At 38.9% G+C, this 25,806-nt stretch overlaps 1 pseudogene; it reads left to right on the forward strand.

The window, feature by feature from the left end:
• The first annotated feature begins 5,543 nt into the window (after positions 1-5,543).
• On the forward strand, positions 5,544-8,334 carry LOC126595465 (dof zinc finger protein DOF5.7-like; annotated as a pseudogene).
• Positions 8,335-25,806: the final 17,472 nt, after the last annotated feature.

Below are 25,806 nucleotides of genomic sequence, written 5' to 3' on the forward strand. Positions count from 1 at the left end.
GACCTTGCATGGACTTATAAGAGGTTGGTCTACTGTCCGTATAACCAATTGGTTTTATGGTGGAACCTCAACTTCTTCATCTTTGCAATACGAATTTGATAAATGTCTTGTGATGCTTATTGTTGTTTTCATTTTTTTAAGTGATGTTGTTGTGCTTATTGTTTTTAAGTTAATTTTGCAAAGTAGAATTTTCTTAATGTTGTTTGTTGTTGTTTTCATTTTAATGGACTTGTTGTGTAGGTTTTATGAACATGTTGTGTAGGCTTAAGTGACTTGTTTTGTTGGTTTTATGATATGTAGATTTAATGGACTTGTTTGTTGTTTTGTCGGAAAGGCATTCTATCAACAGTTCATCATCTCACAACAACTATGTTTAGCTCTCGTCCACCTTTTTCTTTAAATTTATGCTTTGAACTGCCTTCAAATTTGGTCTATAATGTTATTCGTTTTGAGTACCTCTAAATTATGTATTTTTAGGGATGATAACAGTTCAACGGTACTTGACTACTTAGTTTCTATGCTAATGAAATTATATTGTTAGCGTTGATACATAGAATCAGTGAAATTTTGGAACAACGTAATGAAGGAGAATATTTGAGAAATTAAGTTCATTAAGAAACATATTGCATGCATTTACCAATTAAATGGCAGAAGCATGCTTGTATGCACATTAAAACAAAACTTAAACCATGAAATTCAAAGTCTATTAGTGGTGGTGAACCAAGAATCAACTCAAAGAACAAAGTGAGTTGAGAAACTTTATACCTTTGAAGCACCTCTTTGATTAGTGAAGGTTAATCACTCATGTGAAGGCCCTTTTTCCTTTGTTTCCTTTCTCCTTGGGTCTATGGATAAGATGGAAAAACTTTGCTTCTTAGCTCTATGTCTTCTGGATTTGGATGGAGAAATGGATTCTCCAAAAGTCTTCAAAGTTAGAGACCTCTGAGTTCTGACCCCAAGGATGATGAAAGAAGAAGATGAGTGACATTGGAAGAGTTTTATGCTAGTGAAAATATCCTAATGTGGCTGGCCTCTTAGAGAGAAAGCGAGAGCTTTTGTTCTCTCATTTTTCCACAAAGAAACCCTAATAAGTGTAAGGTTATAAAGTCACTTATATAGCCCTTTACAATTGAGTGCTATAAGTTGTAATAAGATCCGGCCTCACTCTTTCCTCTCTATTTCCAACCTCACTCTAGTTAGGCCTTTTGCCATTTTGTGTTTTTTTTTTAAACCGAGCCATTTTGTGTTTAAGTTGTCATAAAACTTAAGCTTATGGGCTTGACCTTTCAATGCCCATTTGGGCCTTGAGGCCCAAAACTAACCTGAGGTCTAAACAAAATTTTTTGTTTAATTAATTAACATTAATTAATCCCAAGTTTACAATGAAATTTTTCGTTTGATTAATTATCATATTAAGTAATCCTAACCACAACAAATTAAACTATTTAAGTTTCCATACTCATCATATCCTTCAAACATTACCTTATGTGGTGTGCGATCCGTTAGGTTCCTTTTAGCGAGACAGTAGGGGATTAGAACTCTTACTAATCGATTGTGAATTGAAAATTACTTTTAATTCTCCCTTAAGTGATTATACATATTCAGGGTTTCCACAAGCCATGAGTGACACCTAGTAGTATGTCATGGTTACCCAAGCTAATCAGAAGAAGGTGAAGAATCTATTCAGTTTGGGATTGCGAATGCAATACGATTTTTCTCTAAATCAATACTCTTGATCATATTATTCGGTGTGATAGTTTATTCATGTCTTCTATCCAATGTGACTCTCTTGCCTATATGATTACCTTGAATCTGATTTGGAATGACTTCCTAAATCTTGTTCATACTCTAGCGAGAGATCCTTAATCATACATAGAGTATTGTCCCCGAACGGTTTGAAGGTTAGAGATCCCTTGTTGCACATTCACATATCCCTATGATTAAATGGATTAGTCCCAACTATGTCGTGGACACTTTAAGCACGTAAAGTATCCAGTTTGCGACTTTCACAAGGTTGCTCCAGTCACCTAGTGATGATAATATGTAGAAACATAAAAAAAGGAAGCAAACACAAGATGTCTATTGTTCACCCTAAGTTGGGCTATGTCCACGATGGTAGAAGAGTTCTCATTAAAAATGTACAGTTTACATGATACAATGGTTTAAGCATAATCATCATTAGTAAGTTTTAATAATAATTGAAGTACAATAATGACATTGGGATTAGTTGTAGGAGAATGATCTTTTTTATAGTTGAGGAGAGTCCACAGTTGATGTGGGACTCTATGAGCTTTATTCTGAAGTTGACACATGTCATGCTGTGATTGGCCTCTTGCTTGGAGATGAACTCATGTGCTTTGGCAGGGGTGCCTTAGCATGAACCCTTTAGTGGATCTCTAGAGGAATAAAGTTGACTGGTGCTCGGTACTTTCGAGATTGGTGAAGTATGATACAAACATTTAGCACATAGATTAATGGTGCACTCGTGATATATGTCTTATTAGTAAACATAATTCTAACTGACACACTTTGAGCCCCAATAACACAAGTTATGAGGTCGAGATGTGCTGGCCGTCACTAAATTGACCATATGACCCTATTGAGAGATGATGTCACAGGCTAACTTAATAATGAAGCCAATGTAAGACAATTATGTTGTGAAAGAATTTGAACCAAAATGTTCGTTTAATATTAAATAAAGTTGCTCAAAGTCTCATAGTCAACCTGTTATAGCCCGTAGTAGGGTGAATGTGACTTTATAAAATGTGTAAAGACCAAAATGCCCATAGGAGGGTGAATGTGACTTTATAACAACCTATTCCTGTAGTATAGTATTTTGAATTCTCAATGTGGGAAATGGCCAAAATGCTCATGTAGTATGTGTATATTTGTGTTGACTTCGTAGTTGGGACACATGTGACATATTAACTAGTATAGCCTTATAGTACTCGTTCATAATAACGTATAAAGCAAGCGGAACAAAAACTGGAGCTAGAACGAGAAGGTTACAAAACACGAAAGTTAAGGATATTTTAATAATTTTAAGAATAAGGGGTAAGTTTTGTTGATGCACAAAACCGGAGGTCTTGGAACAACGTAAATCCGACCGTGAATCTGCAAGAAATGTAAATAACACAAGATGTATCGTGGTTCACCCCAAGGTTTGGGCTACGTCCACACTGATTGTATTTATTTGAGAGCTTTGCTCTAGTTAGGAGAGACTTAGGGTTTGTGAGGGTGAGGAGGCCCTTTTATAGAATAAGGGCTCCTCCCCTAACTACATATTTACCCCTTCCTTTATTACATAATTACATTTAAGTCCCCCGAGTATTTATACGAGGTCTAAATACGAGGCCCTAAATATGGTATAAACAATAGTCCCCCAAGTCTTCAGTCAAAAGAGTCTTTTGGCTGGAGACTTGAAATTCAGTCCATGTGTGGGCCGAAGTAACTAGATGATGTCTTGAACTGATGCTCGATATGAGGTTGTGCTCAATCTGAAATGTCGCTCAACTAGAAGTAGCACACGCTGCTCGGCTGCTCGGCTCGTGGCTTATGTTGCCTTGGTTAGCTCGGCATGCAGCGTTTGAAGGTGAGGGAGTCCCTTTTATAGATTAAGGGCTTGTTCCTTAATACATAAATGATGGGCTAGAGTTGATGCTCGTGGCGAGGCAGTTGCTCAGTAGGCGGCGATGCTCTTTAATGGTGGTAAGGGAGTCCCTTTTATAAAATAAGGGCTCGATCCTCAGTACATGAATAAAGGGTGCTCTCTAATGAAAGTGAGGGAGTCCCTTTTATAGAATAAGGGCTCGCTCCTCAATACATAAGTAATGGGCTAAGTCCCCCAAGTATTTTTCATAAGGCCCAGTTGAGGCCCAATATATGGTACCTAATGTAGTCCCCCAAGTCTTCGGTCAATAGAGTCTGTTGGCTAGAGACTTCAAATTGAATCCATGTATGGGCCGAAATAGCGGTTGTTCGGAGGCGGTATTTGTATACCCTGCACTGAAGCGTTGTAGGTGAAGCTTTGCAAGTGAAGCTTTGAAGCTAGAGCTCTGTAAATGACGCTTTTGAAGCTAAAGCTCTGTAAATGAAACTTTTAAAGCTAAAGCTCTGTAAATGAAGCTTTTGAAGCTGATTGACATGAGTGATGCTCATGAATGTTTATGTTGATTGACATGAGTGATGCTTATGGATGTTGTCATGAGTGATGCTCATGAATGTTAGCATGAGTGATGCTCATGAATGTTGACATGAATGATGGTCATGAATGTTTATGTATGATTGTCATGAGTGATGCTCATGAATGTTTATGTATGAATGACATGAGTAGTGCTCATGTATAATTTAGAGTACTAGGCGTACTTTTGATCACCTAGTTGGTGGCATGAAAGAGAGTACGGGTTGTACATTTCATCACCTCATTGGTGGCATGAATGGCTAGTTGCCAAATTAGAGTACGGGTTGTACATCTCATCACCTGGTTGGTGGCATGAATGGCTGGTTGCCAAATGATATTAGAGTACGGGTTGTACATTTCATCACCTGGTTGGTGGTAATAGTGGCGGGTTGCCGAATAATTGTGGGGTACTAGGCGTACTTTTGGTCACCTGGTTGGTGATAATAGTGGCAGGTTGCCGAATAATTGTTGAGTATTGGGCGTACTTTTGATCGCTTGGTTGGAGCTATTTTGGGCTTATGGCCCTTCGCCCTTCACACAACATTCCAGCCCATTTATTTTGGGCTTTGCCATTTTTTTTTTACCCTCTGATGGGGTTTATACATATTACCCTCTGATAGGGTTTATACACATGTTTCCGAAAGATAAGGAAAATAAATTACATCATTCTGGTGGGGTGTTTATTCCTTGCTCTTGCTATCTGCTTTTACTTTCTCTTTTTGCTTTTGTTTTTTGCTTTTCTTGATCTCCCCGCTCATTCTCTGTCCACCGGTGTTGCTTTGTAAGGTATCTTTTGCTTGCAAACCCACTCCATTTTCTTGGACAGCCTGGTCGTGCCCATCCATTCTTACTTCTCATTTTTATTTTCTGTAAAGGAAAAGAGACTTTGGGGAATATGTGAAAGAAAAGAGAGAGCTTTTCTTGGACAGCCTGGTCGTGCCCATCCATTCTTACTCCGCATTTTTCTGCTGCATTGCTGGCAAAACCTTTGGTGGAGGCCAGAGACAAGCACAAAACTTTATGCTTTCTATGATACTGCTTTTCTTCACTCAAATCAGCTGTGCACCCGTCCGCCTGACACCATCTCATTGCGCCACCTCCTCCTCTGCTGGATGACACGGACGACGACGATCTCTTCACGCCTCATTTCTTTTTTCTGTCTACTTGCAGCTCATCATCAAATTTCTCCTCCTCCCTCTTCACGGCTCTCTTAATTGCAGCCGTTCCGTGACGAACATAGGCTTCAGAACACTATACGGAGGTTGAGGGAGGGGAGGGAGAGAGATACGATGAGGGCTTTGTTGGTGGAGCATCGGACTTTAAGAGTGCCATTGTAGCGGCCAGGAACTTGGGGTCTCAAAAAATGCAGGACCCTACAACGTTTCAGCCCATAAAACCCTAATTTCCAGAGTAAGAGCAGCTGAAATGTCCACACTGCGAGTCCTCCAACACCAAGTTTTGCTACAACAACAACTACAACCTCTCGCAGCCGCGCCACTTCTGCAAGGACTGTAAGCGGTACTGGACCAAAGGCGGTGCTCAGAGAAACATCCCTGTCGACGGCGAAAAAAGGAAGAACATGAAGAAATCATCGTCGTCAGCTTCGAAACGCTCCTCATCGTCACTGTCGAGCTCATCAGCAGCAGCAGCTCAAAACCCGAATTCGCAGCCTAATCGGACCCAGGTCTGTGCCCCGAAAGTCGACCAAGACCGCGGGGTGATGGATATCTTAGGGAGCTTCAGCTCACTCCTAGCTTCAAATGGGCAATTTGGATTGCTTCTAGAGGGTCTGAATCCAAATGGGTCGGGTCTGAAACTGATGTAAATGGGTGATTATGGGGAGAACTTGGATGCTGTAGGTAATGGGTTGGATTCGGATCCGGGTCTGGGTTTGGAGGGCCAGGGTAATGGAAATCCAGAGAGCTATATGGGGTTGCAAAATGGTGATTCTTCAACCTTGAGCTGTTGGAATGAGAGTAGGTAGGGATTGATGGACTCTCTTGCTAACAAATCACCAACCATTTCTTGACACCAGAAATTTAAAAGACAAAATTGAGAAGGCTCAGAAAAGCGTGGTAGGTGTTTTGTCTTTGTGTGGGTTTTGCAGATCCACGGCAGAGGTAAAACAAAATTGAGAAAGAACCGACACAACTTTTCGTATCGATTCCCACAGACGGTGCCAAATGTTGATGCACAAAACTGGAGGTCTTGGAACAACATAAATCCGGCCGTGAATCTGCAAGAAATGCAAATAACACAAGATGTATCGTGGTTCACCCCAAGGTTTGGGCTACGTCCACATTGATTGTATTTATCAGAGAGCATTTGTGAGGGAGAGATTGTGAGAGCTTTGCTCTAGATAGGAGAGACTTAGGGTTTGTGAGGGTGATGAGGCCTTTTTATAGAATAAGGGCTCCTCACCTAATTACATATTTGCCCCTTCCTTTATTACATAATTACATTTAAGTCCCCCGAGTATTTATACGAGGTCTAAATACGAGGCCCTAAATATGGTATAAACAAGTTTAATAATAATAGATAGAATATATAAACAAATAGATAATAATAAAATAAAGAAAAAGAAAAAGGAAAAGGGGAGGAGGAATCGAGAAGTGGGGGAAGGCGGTGGTGAAGGAAAAAAAAAGGGAAGGGATCTCCGGAATCTCTCTCTTTTCTGAGGGGAAGGAGGAGAGGACTTCCCACAAATATCTATATATCATTTGTCATGGGTTCCTTAACCCATAAAATTCAAATCCTAGTAGTTATGGTGAACCAAGACTCAACTCAAGAACAAAGTGAGTTGAGAAATCTTATACATTTGTTGATTCATCTTTGCATAAGCAAAGGCTAATCACCCAAGGAGAGGGCCTTCATTCCTTGCTTCTTAGCTCCGTGGATTTATTGGAGGAGGATGGTTGAAAGGATTTTCTAAGTTCCCAAAATAGGGAACCTCTAATTTTTCCACGCCAAGGAGAACATTGATGAGGAGATGAGTGACCTAGATAAACAACTTCCTAAATCTTATTCATACTCTGGCCAGAGATTCTTAATCATATCATAATGTATTCTCCCTCAAATGGTTTAAAGGTTAGAGATCCCTTGTTGCGCATTCACTTGCCTCTATGGCTTAGTGGCTTAACCCCAACCATGTCATGGACACCCTCTGACGGAGTGACTTTGACATAGACAAAAAGATCAAAGACCTAACCACAAGACAACTATGATGCCTCAGGTCAAAGGACTACTTTACATTATCCATGAGTTCTCATGTGACATGAGTATGAGAACTCCTTGTTGATCGCGTTCAGTAGACTCAATCTCTATTGAGCACCTATGTACTTGTCTTGGTGTCAGTCACACCAATGACTCAAGACCAGTCACTCTCCCTAAGAGAAGATATAAGATGTACTGATCTTAACGAACTGTCAATGCCGAATTGGCAATCCTATGATCAGGAACATTTAGGATATGTATAGAAAAGAGAATGGTCTCATGAATCTAACTTCTTTAGATCACATTCTCTCAATTACATATACGTTGGACTTATCGTTTAAGCATATAAAATTTATATAAGATGGCTTCAAACAATAATCTTTGCCCTTTTATATTAAACTAGATTAGTTTAACATGTGAAATGTCCATAAGGTATCATCATATGATTGGTTTTAGGGCACATTTCCAACATTGCCAAGCGGTACAGACTGGAGCATGATAATGGAAAGTTATTGAGGTGGGTGGTGTGTGGCTTATGAAGGTTATGGAAATGTAGAAATAGCTTGATCTTTGAGAAGAAATCGGTGGAGCTGGTTGAGGCTATTCATTTGCTAAAACAACAAAGGAATGAGATTGAAGAATCAAAAGCAATCAAGGGTGCACCGCTGGAAGGGATGCCAAGGTATGTAAGGGAGGAGCAGATGCTGCCTTCATGTTAGATAGGTCCCTTATTTCACAGGATTAAGGTGAATTGTGATTTCGCATGGCTTAAAGAAATAGGGCAGGGAGGCTACAGTTGGGTGGCACGGGACTTTGCAAGGATTTTTAAGGCGGCAGGAAGAATGGGAAATTTCCCATGTGAATCAAGTTTGATGGCGGATGCAGAGGGTGTACGAGCAGCCTTGCTTGCTTGTTTGAATAGAGGGTTTGATGTGATTTAGGTGGAAACAGACTCTAAGGGGCTTGTGGATATGATCAATGGAACAACAGAACCAAACATTGTTATTGAAAGTCTTCTCTTTGACATTAAGTGCGTGCAAATGCAATTGCAGTCAGTAGAGTTTATTTTTGCTCCCCAAAGTTGTAATAGGGAAGCACATCTAGTGGCTTCGTTTATCTCTCGTATAGGTGGTGTTCATACATAGGATGTTTTTTAGCCAGAGTGGTTGTTCAATACTCTGGCTTCCAATGTAAATGTCGCAATTTGAGTTTAATAAAACTTATCTTTCCACAAAAAAACAAAAAACCATATTTGATCCATCCTGTGTAAGCCCAATAATTGATTGATTTCTCTGACAAAATAATGTAATGTCTCTTAAATTTAGGTTTGGAAAGAATTTCTGAATTTGCTTAAATCGTATTAATTAAATTGTACAATACTACATCATTATATAATTACAAATGATTCCTATAAACTAGTTATTTGTTACAAAGAAGGAATATTATCAATTTCATTATTTGTTCCCTAATTCACGTTGATCTTTCCCTAATTGACATTGATCAAGGATATGAATTGTGAAAGAACCATTGACTTCTCAACACTCCCCCTCAAGTTGGAAAGTGAATGTCATGAACACCCAACTTGACTAACAAAGAATGAAATCTTTCCTTGCCCAAAGATTTGGTAAAGATGTCGGCTTCCTATGACATGGATGGAACAAATCCCATGACGATTTTTCCTTCCATGATTTTATCTCGAACAAAGTGACAATCAATTTCAATTTGTCATGTTGAAACACTGGATTAGCTGCAATATGAAGAGTAGTTTGGTTGTCACAAAATAAGGTAGCCACCCCTTTGTTGTGGATTTGTAAATCACGAAACAAATTCTGCAACCATGTTAACTCATAACATGCTACTGCCATGGACCTATACTCTACTTCGGCAGACGACAAAGTAATGGTTTTTTGATGCTTACTTTTCCATGGAATAAGAGTCTCCAAGGAAAACACAATAACCAATTGTGGACCATTGAGTGGTAGGACATCCTGCCCAATCCGAATCACAATATGCTTTCAACTTAAGATCAACTTTGAGAAGATAACATTATACCTTGTCCAGATGCACCTTTCAAATATTTTAAGATACGCAAGGCAGCTTCATAATGCAGCTTTCAAGGAGCCTGCATAAATCTACTTAACATGTGGATTGAATATGTGATGTCTGGCCCGGTAATAGGGATGTAAATTGGATGACCAATCAACCTCCTATACTTGGTCGGATCTTTGAGAATCTCACCTTCATCGGAAGTAATTTTCGATGTTGCTCCATAGGAAATTTAATAGGCCTAGATCCTAGAAATCCCACGTCATCAAGAATATCCAACCAGTATTTCCTTTGTGAAATAGAAATCCCTTTCTTAGAGAGTGCCCCTTGTATGCCCAAAAAGTATTTTAAATTACCAAGATCTTTGATAAGGAACTTAGTATTTTCCTGTAATTAGAATGTCATCAATGTAAATAAAATGAACAGTGGATGACTTGCCTTCTTGTTTGGTGAAAAGTGAATAGTCAGCTTTCGAATTGAACATAGCTAGCAAACTTAATGGCTTGGGAGAACTTGCTATCAAGAGGCTTGTTTCAAATCATAAAGTGACTTGTTGAAGTGACATACCAAATTATCCCCCTGTCGCCGAAGACCAGGAGGTGGAGTCATGTAAATTTCCTCCATGAGATCACCATGGAGAAATGCATTATGAACGTCAAGTTGATAAAGAGGCCAAGAATAAGTGACAACAAGAGCAAGAATGCAGGGGAAAGTGACTAGTTTGGCAGTGGGAGAAAAAGTGTCATGATAATCAATACCTTCAAGTTGAGTATACCCCTTAGCAATCAAATGAGCTTTGTAACTCTCAATACTACCATCGGATTTGTACTTAACTTTGTACACCCATTTACGTCTAATGGGTTGCTTACCACGTGGCAAAGGAGCAATGCTCCATGTGTGATTAGCTTCTAAAGCCTTAATTTCCTCATCCATGGTGTTTGGGTTAATATTTGAACATTGGGGTGCAAGTGAGAGAAAGCCTAGAGATGCCAATTAGAAAATGACTTGCTTGAAGACCAGCACGAGATCCAGAGACAAATTGGCACCTCCCTATTAATGCATAGACCATGTGCCTACGATTTAAATGACAATTGATGGAGCCTTGATGTGAAAATTAACTTGACACACAAATTAAACCCTATTAAACATGTAATTGTAGTATTAAGCAAGTAGGGATCGTTCTAAACCGGAGATTAACTAAGGCTGCTAATCAATGCAAATAAGACTCAAAAACACTAAACTAGACTCTATAAACTCAAAAATGACTTAAATGACTTAAAATAGCAACAAACAATCAATTAGACTTAAAACAGACTCTAAGGAGTTATTTGAACGAATTTAAGACTAATAAGACTCAAAACACTCAATTGGACAGATTGAAACACTTTTTGCACTAATCTAATACACCAAAGTAAAGGGGGGATTGAATTGAACAAAATTAATTAAATTGAACAGATTGCAAAACTAAATCAAACTAGGCACGAAATTAGGTGAATTGAATGGTGAAAAGCTAGCTAAAGGATTCTTCTCCACACAGGAAACATATGCAACATAAATTGATTTCCAGTATTGTTTCTTTAAACCATGAACGACAATGCCCCAAATTAATCGTGAAAAGCACAAATTAACTTTCAGATTTTCCTAAGTTCATTGAATTGGATGAACACGCATCGGCAACCAAATTATTCTTCTCAAGTTCGCTATATGAACAACATGATAGAGATACAATGAAAGATCATTAAGTTCTATGAAAATCATAAGCATTGACATGACATTCGTAACTATGAACTGCATGATACTCCTGGCATGGATTTATCTAACACGATTGTGACTAGCAACCTCCACTACTTGTAAATATAGGTTCATAACGACTAGGTGAAACTCCCTTATACTTTAGCATCAGATTCATGCATGCAAATTAAGTGTGCACCCCTAATCAACATACATAAATAAGTTCTCAATCAATCAGATAAGTAAACCACATTCATGTTTTACGAAACAAAAACTGAAGGTAATCAATTCATATCAAACAGATGTCCATGGCTTCGAATTCACCTCTAACTAATAAGAAAATTAGTTACACATGTTCATAACAATTGAAAAGCAATCTAAAATAAACATGGAAACAAAACAAGGGAAGAAAGAACTCTAGAAACTCCAAAGGATGCAGGTAGGCTTGCGGCACACTTCTTCTTCTCTAATGGAAGCCACGACAAGGTCTTATCTTCTCTCCTCTGTGGAAAAATATGGATTTCTGAATGGGTGGTGGTGTAGAACGAATTATGGTGTTGTGGGTGGTGTTTTTGCGGCTGAAAGGGGGTGTAGAATTATATAGGGGGTGGTGGTGCAAAATTATGGCTGAAAACACATATTTATAGCCTAGGGTTTTGACAAATTCTAATGGGAAAAGGCTTAGGATTTTCGGCAAAGGCTTGGACCTCAATCCAAAAGGGAAAAGAACTAGGGTTTGTGCAGATTTTAGGATTTCTAGAATGGTTTGGGGTGCCACTTTTGTAGCGAATTCTAGAAACAATGTTATGTGGCTGATTTCTAGAAGAACAAGGCCTAAAAACATGCAGCACCAATGTAGGAACAGATAAGGCCTTCTAGAAAGGTTTCTAGGTGATTTAAATCAGAAATAAACTCCCTCTTGCAGCAGGAATTAAGTTAGGAAAAGATTAGGATAGGATAGGATAAGATAAGGTTAGTTACAGTTTGGATAAGGTTTGGATAATGTTCCTTCTTTCTTGCTTTCCAAGTCTATATAAGGAAGAAGAGGCCCCAGAGACAAGAACACTCAACCAATCAAACAAACAAACATACAAACTCTGCTCTCAAGCCAGATTTGCATCCAAAAGCTGTAATCAACCTAGATCTCAAATCTTTTTAGCAACAAGCTATCTTTTGTTTAGATCTCCTTAGAAAACCTATCTTTCTTTAGTTTAAAAGCTCTGCTACCTCCCTCAGTAGCGTAGTATTGATTCCCTCATGTAAACCTTTACCATCCATCCCTTTCTAGCTTACAAACCTCTGTAAACTCAAAGAGTAGTGGTTGCAAGAGGTTTAACCTTGATAAACAAGGTGAAATCTTGCCTAATGTTTGTACTTACATTTGTAGATCTATTACGTAATGCATTCTCCAGTATGTATTCAAGTCATATTCACCTGTTTTCCTACTTTAAGGGTCTCATTCCCATTTGGATCTGGTTAGTTTAATGGATATGTTATCATTAAAATCAATCAATAACCAAGCAAATGGCTAAATGGCTTAAAGGGGATATAGACTCCCTTCATTCAAACATACAAGACTATGAACTAAAAGTCCTTGGTCACAAGGAAAGAAACAGAACTTAATATGGACTTAACCTATCCACAACAATCCTTTGATAACAAGAAGTCTGAATAACTTAGAGTGCAAGTATTCGACTAAAACACACTTGTTTTACATCTGTTATACTGAGATAGCAGTGGCACACCTAGCACTTAGTTAGTTTTGATTGTGAGCCTCAAGGCCTACACCTAAGGCATAACAAAGGCACCTTTCAGAACTAACTTTGTCCTTTTCTTGTAGCACATCAACAAGTAAGAATCCGACTACACATCCAAAGTGCCAATCCCTTGGGGAGCTGTGCTGAAGTGCCGATGACCCTTTCGCATGGAAATCTTCGCAACCAACGTAGTTTTGGCATGCCCGGTGGGACTCATTTAGTCTTGTATGCCAAGAAGAAGAAGGAAGGAGAAAACCTTCAGGTGGAACACAGAATACGAGCCACCCCAATGTTCACCAAAACCAATCATGATAAATCACCCAGAGGATTTTCCTTTCCTCAAAGGACCAGCTATTCTAGAAAGCCTGAGCTCATCCAATAAGTCAGGAGGGAAAATGACCAATGAAGACTTGCAAGCCACTATGATACAAGTACCGAAAAATATGGAGAGTATCACTCTGGATACCATAGGAGAAGTAAGCAGACTCTGTTCTTTAACGGGGAGTTTGCAAAGAAGATTAGATTTGGAGTACTCTACTCTAAGAAATGGTCATGATAGGGAAGTGATGAGAGAGGCTAGTCCTGAGAAAGAACCAATTATCCCCATATTTCCTATACTTGAATAGAGAAGGGATAAAGCAAAAAAAACAAGGAAAGATATAGAGCCAGTCAACCAGTGTTGGAGGAGATCCTAGATGGAGTTGCCCGACCCCTTATTATTTTCACTAGATAGTAGGGGTAGAGTGAGAAAGAAAAAAACGAAATATAGGATGCCCTAATTAATCGAAGAATCCAGTGGAAAGGGCAAGCCCACCAAAGTAGACAAACCTCCTCCTTATAGGCCCCTACCATTGGCCATTAAAGGAGGGGATGCCAAGTGGAGAAAGCCCGATCCAAGGAAAGAGATTTTCTCGGGCAATGATCGCAGCTCGAAGTGGGAAGCCCCACATACCGCATAAAACAATGTGGCTAACCAGCAGCTCAGAGATGAGCTAGCCGAGTTAAGGAGGATGGTGGCCCAGAATGCTTAACCCTAAGCTCTCCCGCTGTTCAGGATCACCTACCAGAAGCCATACCCGAAGTATATTGATGAGCATAATCCTTTTCCACTCAACTTCAAGATGCATGCGTTTCCCACTTTTAGTGGGGATGATAGCAGTGTATCCTTTAGAGATCACATCTTCAAGTTCTCCAACCATTGCGTGGCATTTGAGGACAATCTCAATTATAAGTTAAGATTTTTTGGGAACGCCTTGGTTGGCCTAGCATTTCAATGGTATTCTATGTTGTCTCCCAATTCTATTGTTAACTAGGGGTAAATGGAGATGGCTTTCCATGAGCAGTTTTATAGGATAGAACCCAAGATGTCTATTAATGACCTGGTAGAGGTGAAGCAATACGAACATGAGTCTACAGAAGACTTCATGATGAGGTTCAGGAGGACAAAAATGAGATGCCAATTCCTTATCAATCATGCTCAACTCAATTCCATTGCTTAGAAAGCCTTGAGGCTGCCTTTAAGGAAGAAGTTTTATGATGAACATTTCAATGAGTTGCAAAAGTTGGTGATTGCTGCCACAAAGTATGAGAAGTTATTGCTCGAGGAACAGTAAGTGAAACACTCATCTAAGGCTCCTCATTTTTACAAAAGTAAAGCTGCAATTCATCAACAAGAGTTTGAAGGAGCTGAGCCAAGGCAAAATGATGACCATGGAAGAGAAGGGATGGACATATGTGCTGTAGAGATGACTACCCCTTTCAAGCCTTTAATAGTGAAGGGGTTAGTTCAGCAAATCAAAGATCAGAAAGTGGTGGTTAATGACAGTGGATTTGTCCCTATGAAACCCCCTAAATACCAAAGTTATTCCTTTGATTTAACCAAGGCCTCGGAGATCAATGAAGAGTTGATGCGGGCAAGAGTGCTTGTGCACGACAGCATTAAAAAATTGCCCAAGCCCGAGGAATTGAGAGGAAAGAAGTATTACAAGCTGCACTACACTTTTAACGACTTTATAGCCAACTGTGTCCAGTTCAGGGATTGGATACAAGACCTCATAGTCAAGGGAAAGTTGTTATTGGAGAAACCCCATGCCAATATGATGATTGACACAAATCCTTTCCAGAAGTCCCAATTATCATGATCAACTTGACTTGGGCTGAGAAAGGGAAGGGAAAAGCCACGTGGGAAGTAAAGGCTGAAAGGCGATCAAATAATAGGCCTACTGAAGGTGGTATCAAGTTGCTCGAAAAACCCAAAACAGCCATAGTTAAAGGGTTGGTGTTGTGTAGCAAGTACCAGTGTGAATGTCAGTTGGAAGTCTTAGCATCAGGAGTTATCATTGATCAAGAGTTGATCAATAGAAAAAAGAAAGAAGAACAAGAAATCCGCAGAAGCATCATGCGGGCAGCTGAGAAAGAAACTTCCAGGAATGTTTTCCAATTGTTGGGGGGAGATTTTCAACCAAATGGCTTGTCAGAGGTGTTCAGAAATTATGAAGCCTCTGAAGAAAGAGAAGATAGAGAAGCCAAAATACCAAAATGGGTAGATGTAAGGCCACCCTAGCCAAGCTATGTCAGGGGAGATGTTAGAATAAAGCAGAGGATAGCGAATCCAGTCATGAAGAAAAATCATGCCCCACTTGAGCGGAAATGGTATGTGGTTGGAAAGGATGAACGACCTATTAAAGAAATGGGAGCCTCCATGCTGCCTTAAAAACTTTTGAAAATGTGAAGTTTAAGCAAGTACCTCATGGGGGAAGAAATCAACTTTATTGGAGAACTAAAAAGGAGGTATAAAAGGCTAATAGTAAAACAGAAGGGGAAAGAGATCACGTGCCACAAAACCCTCATCTTGGGAAATACATAATCTTGAGGAGAGCTCAGGAAGACATAGTAATGATGCCAACACCAAGATGGAGCCCAGAGCCAATATGTTTTGGAACTATCTCACCTGAAAGGGTGTTGCCCACACCATTTTTGGTTAATACTCTTTGTGAAGTCCTAAAACAAATGCCAAACTTTGGCATAACTTAAGAGGAAGCACTGCCCGAACTAATGCTACCCAAAGAAGCACAGGCCTGGTTAGAAGAATTCATGGGCCACATTGGGAGAAAGAATGAGGACTTACCTAGACCTAGCAACTTCCATGTAAACATGACATATATTTTATCTGCCATGTTTTGTCCCAAACATGATCAACCTGCCACAATGAAGGGTGATTACTTGGCAACAGAACCTATGATGGTGCATGTTAGTGTTGAAGAAGTAGGAAAATAGGAGTTGGGCTGAACAAGTTTGCCCAAACGCACAAAGAAAGAGCTTGAGAGGGTGTACAGAGATAGAATGGTCTTCAGCCGCCCGAACTTAACCCTAGTTAACCATCTCAAGCCTATTTATGTAACTGCTCATCTGGAGGGAGTATCCTTCAAGTGGGTTTCGATTGATGGAGGAGCTGCGGTAAATGTGTTTCCATATAAGAAAATGAAAATGATGTGTAGAAATGAGGAGGATCTCATCCCCATGGATCTAATAGTTTCCAATTTCTCTAGAGCCATCACTAGAACTCATGGGATATTGCCATTAGAGGTGGACTTGGGTTCCAAGCAAATCATGCTAGCCTTTTTCGTGGTAGACAACACTTCCACTTATGGAGCTCTACTAGGCCGAGATTGGATTCATTAGAGTATCAATGTGCCTTCAACTTTGCATCAACAAGTAGCAGTTTACCACGAGGAATGAGCCATTGGGCTAGGATTTTAGGAAATGGTGAAGGCCGAGTCACGGCCATTCCTCCCCACAGCTAATGTTGTAGAAGCTAGCTTTTATAATCCTAGTATTGGGATCCTCCAGTGCTTAGAAGCTGATGAGAATGGCTACCCGACTAAGGTGACGGCCCAAAAACTTCTGGAACAAGGACTATTGCTCACCAATGAGGAATAAAATAAGCCCCATATTGTCCTAACTTCTCAACACCAGTAAGACAGAACAAAGAAGAAAGGACCAAGTAGTTGCAGTCAAGTCCTTAATTAAAAGACTATTGGTGTATGAAAGAGAGGGGAAGCAAGAAAGGGAGAGCTATTGCCCGAGCATACAATAAGAAGGTGAGGTTGAAAAACTTCAAGGAAGGAGAAATTATATACAAGGCAATCCTACCTTTAGAAGCCCAAGTTAGAGGCTTTGGGAAATGGGAGGTCCTTTGGTTATTCACCAAGCATTGGATAAGGGAGGATATTACTTGACAGATTTAGAGGAAAACTTACAAAGGCATCCAGTTAATGATAAGTTTTTAAAAGAATATCATCTATCTTGGTGAGATCTTAGGGATTGTTATATTGAAGAAGGTTAAAATTAAAGATAGATGGCGCAGGAAGACTTCAATTTAAAGCAACAAGTAAGAAAAGTAAAGATGGAGAAAGGATTCATTTCATTTCATAAAAAGATTACAAGAAACCTAATCTAACAACTTTGTATCCTTGGCTAGGGTAGCTATTCTGGAGAAATAAGTCTGCATAACACTGAAAATTCTATTTGGTTCTCCTAGATACATATTACTATTTGTAAGTTGGTTCTTTGAGTCTTCCACTTCTTGAGAAAGCTTCTCCATCTCCTCTACCTTCTTGAAAAGATGATTGGTTAGAGTCATATTCTCAGCCTTAACTGAAGACAACTGCTCTTCCAACCTCTGGATTTTAAAATTAACCACCACGATCCTATCTTCCATCACTGATCATTTTTTCACTAACTATTGAAGAGTGGTTAAGGTCTTTGTATGTTTTTCCTGAAAACACTTTACTCTGTTGGATGCCTGCTCTGCTTTTTGGTTCCTTTAGTGCTCGTAGATTCTCAAAGAAGCTAAGAAAGGACTCATATCGAGCCTTTGTCAGTAACTGAACTTTGAAAAGTTTAATGAGAGCCTTCTCAGCGTCGTGAAGAACCTTGAGACTAAAAGAAGCAGTGAAGTCTCTCTCCATCCAATCCATGAAGGCTCGACGAGCATTTTGAAGAAGATGAGACTTGGATAAAGGTCAAGGAGATTGCAGTTTGGTCTTGATCTGTCCGAACTTCTTGACCAAGTTGGGCAAATATGTTGCTGAAGAAGAGAATGATGAAGGTGGGGGAATCTCTCCAACACCTTCAGCGATAGTAGTGTTGGAAATATGCCCTAAAACCAATCATATGATGATATTTACGGACATTTCACATGTTAAACTAATATAATTTAATATAAAGGGCAAAGATTATTGTTTCAAGTCGTCTCATATAAATGTTATACGCTTAAACAATAAGTCCAAATAATATGTAACTAGGAGAATGCGATCTAAAGAAGTTATATTCATGAGACCATTCTCTTTTGTATACATATCCTAAACGTTCCTGATCATAGGATTGCCAATTGGGCATTGACAATCCGTTAAGATCAGTACGTGCTATGTCTTCTTTTAGGGAGAGTGACTGGTCTCGAGTCATTGGTGTGACTGACACCAAGACAAGCATGTAGGTGCTCAATAGAGAATGAGTCCACTGAACATGATCAACAAGGAGTTCTCATACTCATGTCACATGAGAACTCATGGTTGGGGTAATGCAAAGTAGTCATTTGACCTGAGGCATCATAGTTGTCTTGTGGTTAGGTCCTTGATCTTTGACTAGGTCAAAGTCACTCCGTCAGAGGTTGTCCATGGCATAGTTGGGGTTAAGCCACTTAACCATGGAGGCAAGTGAATACGCAACAAGGGATCTCTAACATTTAAACCGTTTGAAGGAGAATACTCTATGATATGATTAAGTATCTCTGGCCAGAGTATGAATGAGATTGAGGAAATCGTTCCAAATCACATTCAAGGTAATCATATATGTAAGAGAATCACATTGGATAGTAGACATGAATAAACTATCAAACCAAACAATGTGGTCAAAAGTTTTGTATTAGAGAATGACCGTATTGCATTGTAATCCTAAACTAAATAGGTTCTCCACCTCTTCGGATTAGCTTGGGTAACCATGACATACTGCTAGGTGTAACTCATGGTTTGTGGAAGCCCTAAACGTGTATAATCACTAAAGGGAGAATTGAAAGTAAGTTTCAATTCACAATTGATTTGAAAGAGTTCTAATCGCCCACTACCTCGCTAAAAGGAACCTAATGGATCGTACACCGTTAAGGTAGAGATTGAAGAAACAACGGTGATGAGTAAGGATAATTAAATGGTATAATTATTTATGGAAAGGATTAATTAATATGTTAATTAATCAAACGAATAAAGTTCATTAAAGACCTCGGGTTAGTTTTGGGCCTTGAGGCCCTATGGGCTTCGAACGTCTGGGTTAGTTTTAGGCCTCAAGGTCCAATGGGCGTCGAACGTGAAGCCCGTTGACTTAATTTGTATGACATCTTAATGACTAATAATTCACAAAGGCCTAAACAGTCCAATAAAACCCTATGGTCGGCCATATTGATAAAGGAGTGGGTTTTGGACTTATTACAAGTTTGCCACTCCAATGAAGGTAGGTATAAATATGACTTTATAGCCTTTTCTTCATTAAGGTTTCTTTTGGAGAAAAGATGAGAACACAAGCTCCCTTTTGTCTCTAAGAGGCCGGCCACCCTAGAGGATTTTAGCTAGCAATCTTACTTCCTCTAGGTCACTCATCTCTTCTTCAAATCCTTCCTTGGTGTGGAGACTTAGAGGTTCTCAACTTTAGGAACATGGAGAATCCTTTCAACCATCTTCATCCAAGAAATCCATGGAGCTAAGAGGCAAGGAATGAAGGCCCTCTCCTTGGGTGATTAGCCTTTGCTTATGCAAAGAGGAATTAACAAAGGTATAAGATTTCTCAACTCACTTTGTTCTTGAGTTGAGTCTTGGTTCACCTTTCTACTAGACTTTGAATTCCATGGGTAATATTTTGGTTTTGAGTGCATACAAGCATGTGTTGGAAGTTTGCCCACAAAGGCACTCATTTGATGTAATAGCTTTTGGAATACTTATTGTATTAAACAATTATATGTTTAATGAAGGGCAAAGCTTATTGTTAATCACTATTTATTGTATCATGTGTTTAAGCAATAAGGGAATCCAAGGAATGTATTTGATCTAAGAGAGAAGTGATTTAAATAAGTTAGATTAACGAGACCTTTCTCTTATGTTCATTCCTAAAACGTTCCTAGCCATAGGATTGCCAATTGGGCATTGACAATCCGCTAAGGTTAGTATGTGTTATGTCGACTCAAGCGTGAGTATGACTAGTCTCAAGTCATTTAGTGTTGGACACTAAGACAAACACATAGGTGCTTGAAAGAGTAATCGAGATCACTGAACAACGATGAAAAGAGAGTTCGAACATACATGTCATGTAAGAACTCGTAAGTTGCAATATGCAAAGTAGTCCTTTGACCTGAGGCATCATAGATGTCTAATGGTTAGGTCCTTGATCTTTGATCATGTCAAAGGCATTCTATCGAGAGTGTCCACGACATTGTTGGGGTCATGCTATCTAGTCATGTAGGCATATGAATGCACAACAAGGAATCTCTAACCTTCCATGGTGGAAGGAGAATACTCTAGGATATGATTCGGGAGTCTTTGGCTAAAGCATACGAATATGACTTAGGAAGTATGTTCCAAATCATATTCAATTGAATCATATAGAGAAGTATCACATTGGATAGTAGACATGATACAAACTATCACTCAAACAATGTGATTAAGAGTATGGTATTAGAGAAGGACCGTATTGCATTGTAATTGTAACTGGATAGGTTCTCCAACCAATTCTATTTAGCTTGGGTAGCCATGACATGCTGCTAGGTGTCACTCATGGTTTGTGGAAGCCCTGAAGATTAGCAAACACTAATCTTAATCAAAGGGAGAATTGAAATGTAGTTTCAATTCACAATCAATCGTTAAGAGTAACAATCGCCCACTGCCTCGCTAATTGGAACCTAATGGATCGTACACCAAGTAAGGATGAAAGTGAAGAAATATAAATGAAATGGATAAGCAATTAAATGGTTTAATTGAAATATGGTCAAGGTTAATTAATTAGTTAATTAATTATACGAAAGGTTTGTATTGGGCTTTTAAGTTAGTTTTGGACTTCGGGGTCCAAAAGGGTTTGGTCCACTAGGCCCATGATGTTTAAGTTGTATGACAAATAAAACAAATATGGGCAAATAACCCAATCACTTAAAAGAGGCCGGCCATAGTGAGGGAGTGGTAAGTTTTGCTTACTTGCAAGTTTGCCACTCACCTAAGAAAAGAGATATAAAAGCATCTTTATAGCTTTTACCTCATTAGGATTTTCTTGAGGCAAAGATGAGAAACATTTTCCCTCTTTTTCTCTAAAGGAGTCCGGCCACTTAGAGAAGATATAGCTAGCAATATTTTCTTCTCTAAGTCATCCATTTCATCTTCACACCTCATCCTTGGTGTGGAGACTTAGAGACACCAAATCTTTAGTGTTTTTGGAGATCCTTTCCTCACACCCTCAAGGAGCAAAGAAGCATCAAAAGGAAGAAAATCACAAGGAAGATCTAAGGAGCTAGGAGGTGACTTGAAGGCCCTCCACTTGGGTGAATCCCTTGTGTAAACAAGGATGAGCTTCAAGGGTAATGAATCTCTAAAACTTTCTTTCTCTTTAATGTTGTTAAAGAGTCTTGTGGTTCACCATTCACTAGGCTTTGAAGGTCATGGGTTTTAGAATTGTTTTTTAATGCATGCCTACTTTAATGTGTTAATAGTTTGCATATGTGTTCAAATATTCTCACATGTTCTTAGCTAGGACAAAATTTTTCCTTCAAGTGGTATCAGAGCCTAGGTCTAGTTTATGGTGAATCCTTTTGGGTTTTGTGTTTTTCATGGTTTTTGATTTAAATGTTGTAAATGTTACAAGCTTTGTTCTTGCTTTTGAATATAAATTTTGCTTGAAAAGTTAGCATCTCAAATGTTGTAGATGTAGTTCATTTAAGCATGAATATTGGAACTAAAATTTGGTGCCATGTATGTTGGGAAATTCGGCCAAATCCAAAGGGTGGATTTTTGGGTTCATGTTTGTCTTGTTAAAAGAGTTTTAAAGTGACTTTTGGAACCCCTAAGTACCCTAGGATGTTAACCCTCTTTTGTGTAGTGAAAATTTGAGTTTTATTGTGTGAAAACATTCATGGAGCTCTTATGGGTTTTTCATGTGTGTTCTTCAATATTCTTGATGTTCTTACCAAGAACAAAAAGGTTTGGAGTTTTGATTCAAAATGTTTGGTGTTTTTCATAAAGTTTTGGTTTATAATTAATTGGTGATGGATGATTTATGTCTTTATTGTTTGACAAAACATTTTCTTACAACCTATACCTATCAACTTTTCCTCACCTACCCATCCACTTGCACAAAACACTTTCAAATTTTGAATTTTTCACCAAAACCTTTCCCCCCCTCCTTTTTCACTACCAAAACCGGCCACCCCATAATGGGGGTATTTTTAGGGCCTTTTATGCAATTACATAAAGTTTTGATACTTTTGTGTATTTGTACTTTGGCTCAAAAGTTTACGTTTTTTCGTTAAGGCCCAAAAACGCTAAAGGACAAATTGTTTTGCTCCTTTAATGAAGTTTTTGCTATTGTTGAAATTTTTGGGTTCTAGTTGTAATTACATGAAGTTGTGGACTCTTGTGTTTTTACAAAGTGACCCCAAAAGTTTATGTTTTAATCTTATGGCCCAATTGTTGTGGTCATTGTTTTTTGGCCCAAAGATGATGAGAACAAAATGGTTTTGTCTCTTTAATGAGAATTGGATTTTCATTTCATTTAGTTCCATTTAAATCAATTCTATGAATCCGAAAACCAATTGTTTAAGTTGCTTTCTTAGTTAATTTGATTGATTAAGAAAAGGGTGATTATGAACCAAAGGCCTCGATAATTGAGCTATGTGATTGGCCGCTTTACATTGTGAATGTTTGGGTTAAGTAGTTTAGATTTGAATGTAATTTGATTAGTTCAAATTTGTTGTAAAAGGACATAAGTCCTTCTAATTTGTTGTAAAAGGGCATAAGCCCTTCTCTTTATTTCATGTATTCCTTTTTGTTTAAATGTATGCAAATTGGAATAGTTGGGTCCAACGCCCAATAGGAAATAATGGTTTAATTAGATTAAACGTGTAACTAAAATAAAAAACTATCTACCTTAAACCCAAGGTCCAACACAAGGCTCGTGTAAGATCAAATCAAATGGTTCATAATCATCCTAAGATCTAATATAACTATATAGTCCATATGAGGATGCAATGCATTCGTTAGTAGTTCCATATAGTCTGGCTTGTTTCATCGAAATAGTGGGAGTATTGTGTACTACTAATTCATATTAACTTGGACCAATGGTTGTGATAGGCCCAAGTTCTTTTAATAAGATTAAAATAAAATTGATGTAGCCCAACATTACTCTCTCAACAAAACGAATATTAAGTTGATAAGCGAGAGGTGCTTTAAACATCTCTTCGTAGGCCTTCCACCATGTTGGGCTCCAATCGTTTGTGACTCCTACACCGGCTTCACCCTATCATGGGGAAGTTCAAAGTATGTGCTTACATTCAGGAGGAGTCCATATGTACATACATGATGTGGTGAGGTAGGCAACGAGGATGGCCGACATCATATCATTGTGAGGCTATTCTTGAACCCCTCCACGAACTAGCATGGTGGGAATAACTTAACTAAGTGCAATGGTGCCAACATCATATCATTATGAGGCATCATTCTCTAGAGGCCAAACTAGATGGGTAATTAGAAGAGTTGTAAATGACTAAAGCGTTATTCTCTCATCATTATTTTTGCTAACCAACATCGTATCATCGTGAGGTGGGCTTGGTAATGGTGAGCCTCCCATACCTCGCTAAGAGTTCAACATAACTCTCGAATTCCATTGAGGGATGTGGAATTTGCCAAAAATAGTGGGTGGTACTATTTGATTTAAGACCCAATCAAGTAGTTTTAAAATCAACAATCTAATGCGATTTCTGTTATGTTATGTAGTTAACGACATGCCTAAAATTACACCCACCATTATACTTGACAAAAGGGGCCTTAGGGGCCAACGTTTCCTTGCTTGGTATCGCCACATTGAGAATGTCTCAAAGGTGAAAGACATATTGTATGTGCTTAAGCAATCCCCTCCTCATGTACCTCTTACAAAACTAGCTTCAAAGGAGGAGTGTCAAAATTATGCAAGACACTACGAGGATGACTTACAAGCCAAATGCTTAATCCTCACTTCACTTAGTGAGGAGCTTAAGAAGCTACATGAGTACATGGACACTTCTTGGGCCATGGTTGATAGTTTGCATAAGATGCATGACATTGAGACTAGTAACGTACGATTCTCAAATGTTTGTAATCTATTGAATGCCAAAATGGCAAATGGGGCATCGGTCCAAAAACATGGACAAAAGATGGAAAGGATCTTTCAAGATCTTGAAAGTTTAGGAACTTCCATCGATGGGAAAATGGCCCAAGACTTTTTCCTTGCATCTCTCTCGGATGATTTCACTAAGTTTATTGTAAACTATAAAGTGAATAGATTCAATCATACTTTTACCGAGATGATTGACATGTGCTGTAAGTTTGAACAAGGTTTCAAAAAGGACAGTGGGAGTGAGACTGCAATCATAAGGAAAAGGTTACATAAGAATAAGGCAATAAAATCCAAAGGAACATGCTTTCATTGTGGAAAGGATGAACGTTGGAAGAAGAAATACAAGGTGCGCATTGCGAGCCTTATGACACGAACTTTTGACGGGACTATTTCTGTCATACAGAGTGCTTTTACAATGAGCTCCATTTCCTGGATTTTTGATTCACGCGTTAGTCAACATTTCTGCAATTCGTTGCAGGGACTAACAGAGAGCAGAACATTGCGCAATGGGGAGATGATTGTGCGAGTTGGGAATGCCACTAAGATCTCTGCTAAAGCAATAGGCACCTACATGCTTAAACTGCCCTCTGGGGAAGTCTTGGAACTTAAAAATTGTTTATATTTTCCTTCATGTATAAAGAATTTGATTTCTATCTCTAAGGTTTTACGAGATGGGCACTTAATATTGTTTGACAAAATGAGTTGCAATTTATACTTGAACAGTCGTATTATCTCTCATGGTAATATGATAGAGGGATTTTTTCACCTAGAGACAAGTAGTGGGATGCACTGTATTGAAAGCAGGAATACCTCGAAACCCAAAAGGGCTAGAGAAGAAGTTAACCGAGAAAAGATGTGGCATCTTAAACTTGGACATGTGAACCTTGATAAGATTCGCAAGATGTTGAAAGACGGATATTTCCGCCCATTAGGTAATGACCAAATGGGTACTTGTGAATGTTGCTCAAAAGGGAAGATGACCAAATCTCCATTCACTAGGAAAGGAGAGTGTGCCCCTGAAATTCTAGGGTTAATCCACACTGACGTATGTGGACCTATGTCTACTACATCGAGAGGAGGCTTCTCCTACTATATCACATTCACCGACGATCACTCTCGGTTTGGCTATGTGTATCTTATGAAGTACAAATCAGAATCCTTTGAAAGGTTCAAAGAATTCAAGAATGAAGTTGAGAAGCAAACTGGGAAACAGATAAAGATCCTAAGATCAGATCGAGGGGGAGAGTATCTAAGTACCGAGTTCCTAGATTATCTCAAAAAGTGTGGAATAATATCACAGTAGACTCCACTGGGAACTCCACAACTTAATGGAGTTTCTGAAAGGAGAAATCGAACCTTGATGAACATGGTTCGTTCTATGATGAGTTCCGCAGATCTACCAGTAACATTCTGGGGATACGCTCTATATACAGTAGCTTACTTGCTTAATAGAGTACCTTCCAAGTCAGTTTCACAAACGCC

The sequence above is a fragment of the Malus sylvestris genome, chromosome 13 (assembly GCF_916048215.2).
Source record: "Malus sylvestris chromosome 13, drMalSylv7.2, whole genome shotgun sequence".
Classification (NCBI taxonomy): domain Eukaryota; kingdom Viridiplantae; phylum Streptophyta; class Magnoliopsida; order Rosales; family Rosaceae; genus Malus; species Malus sylvestris.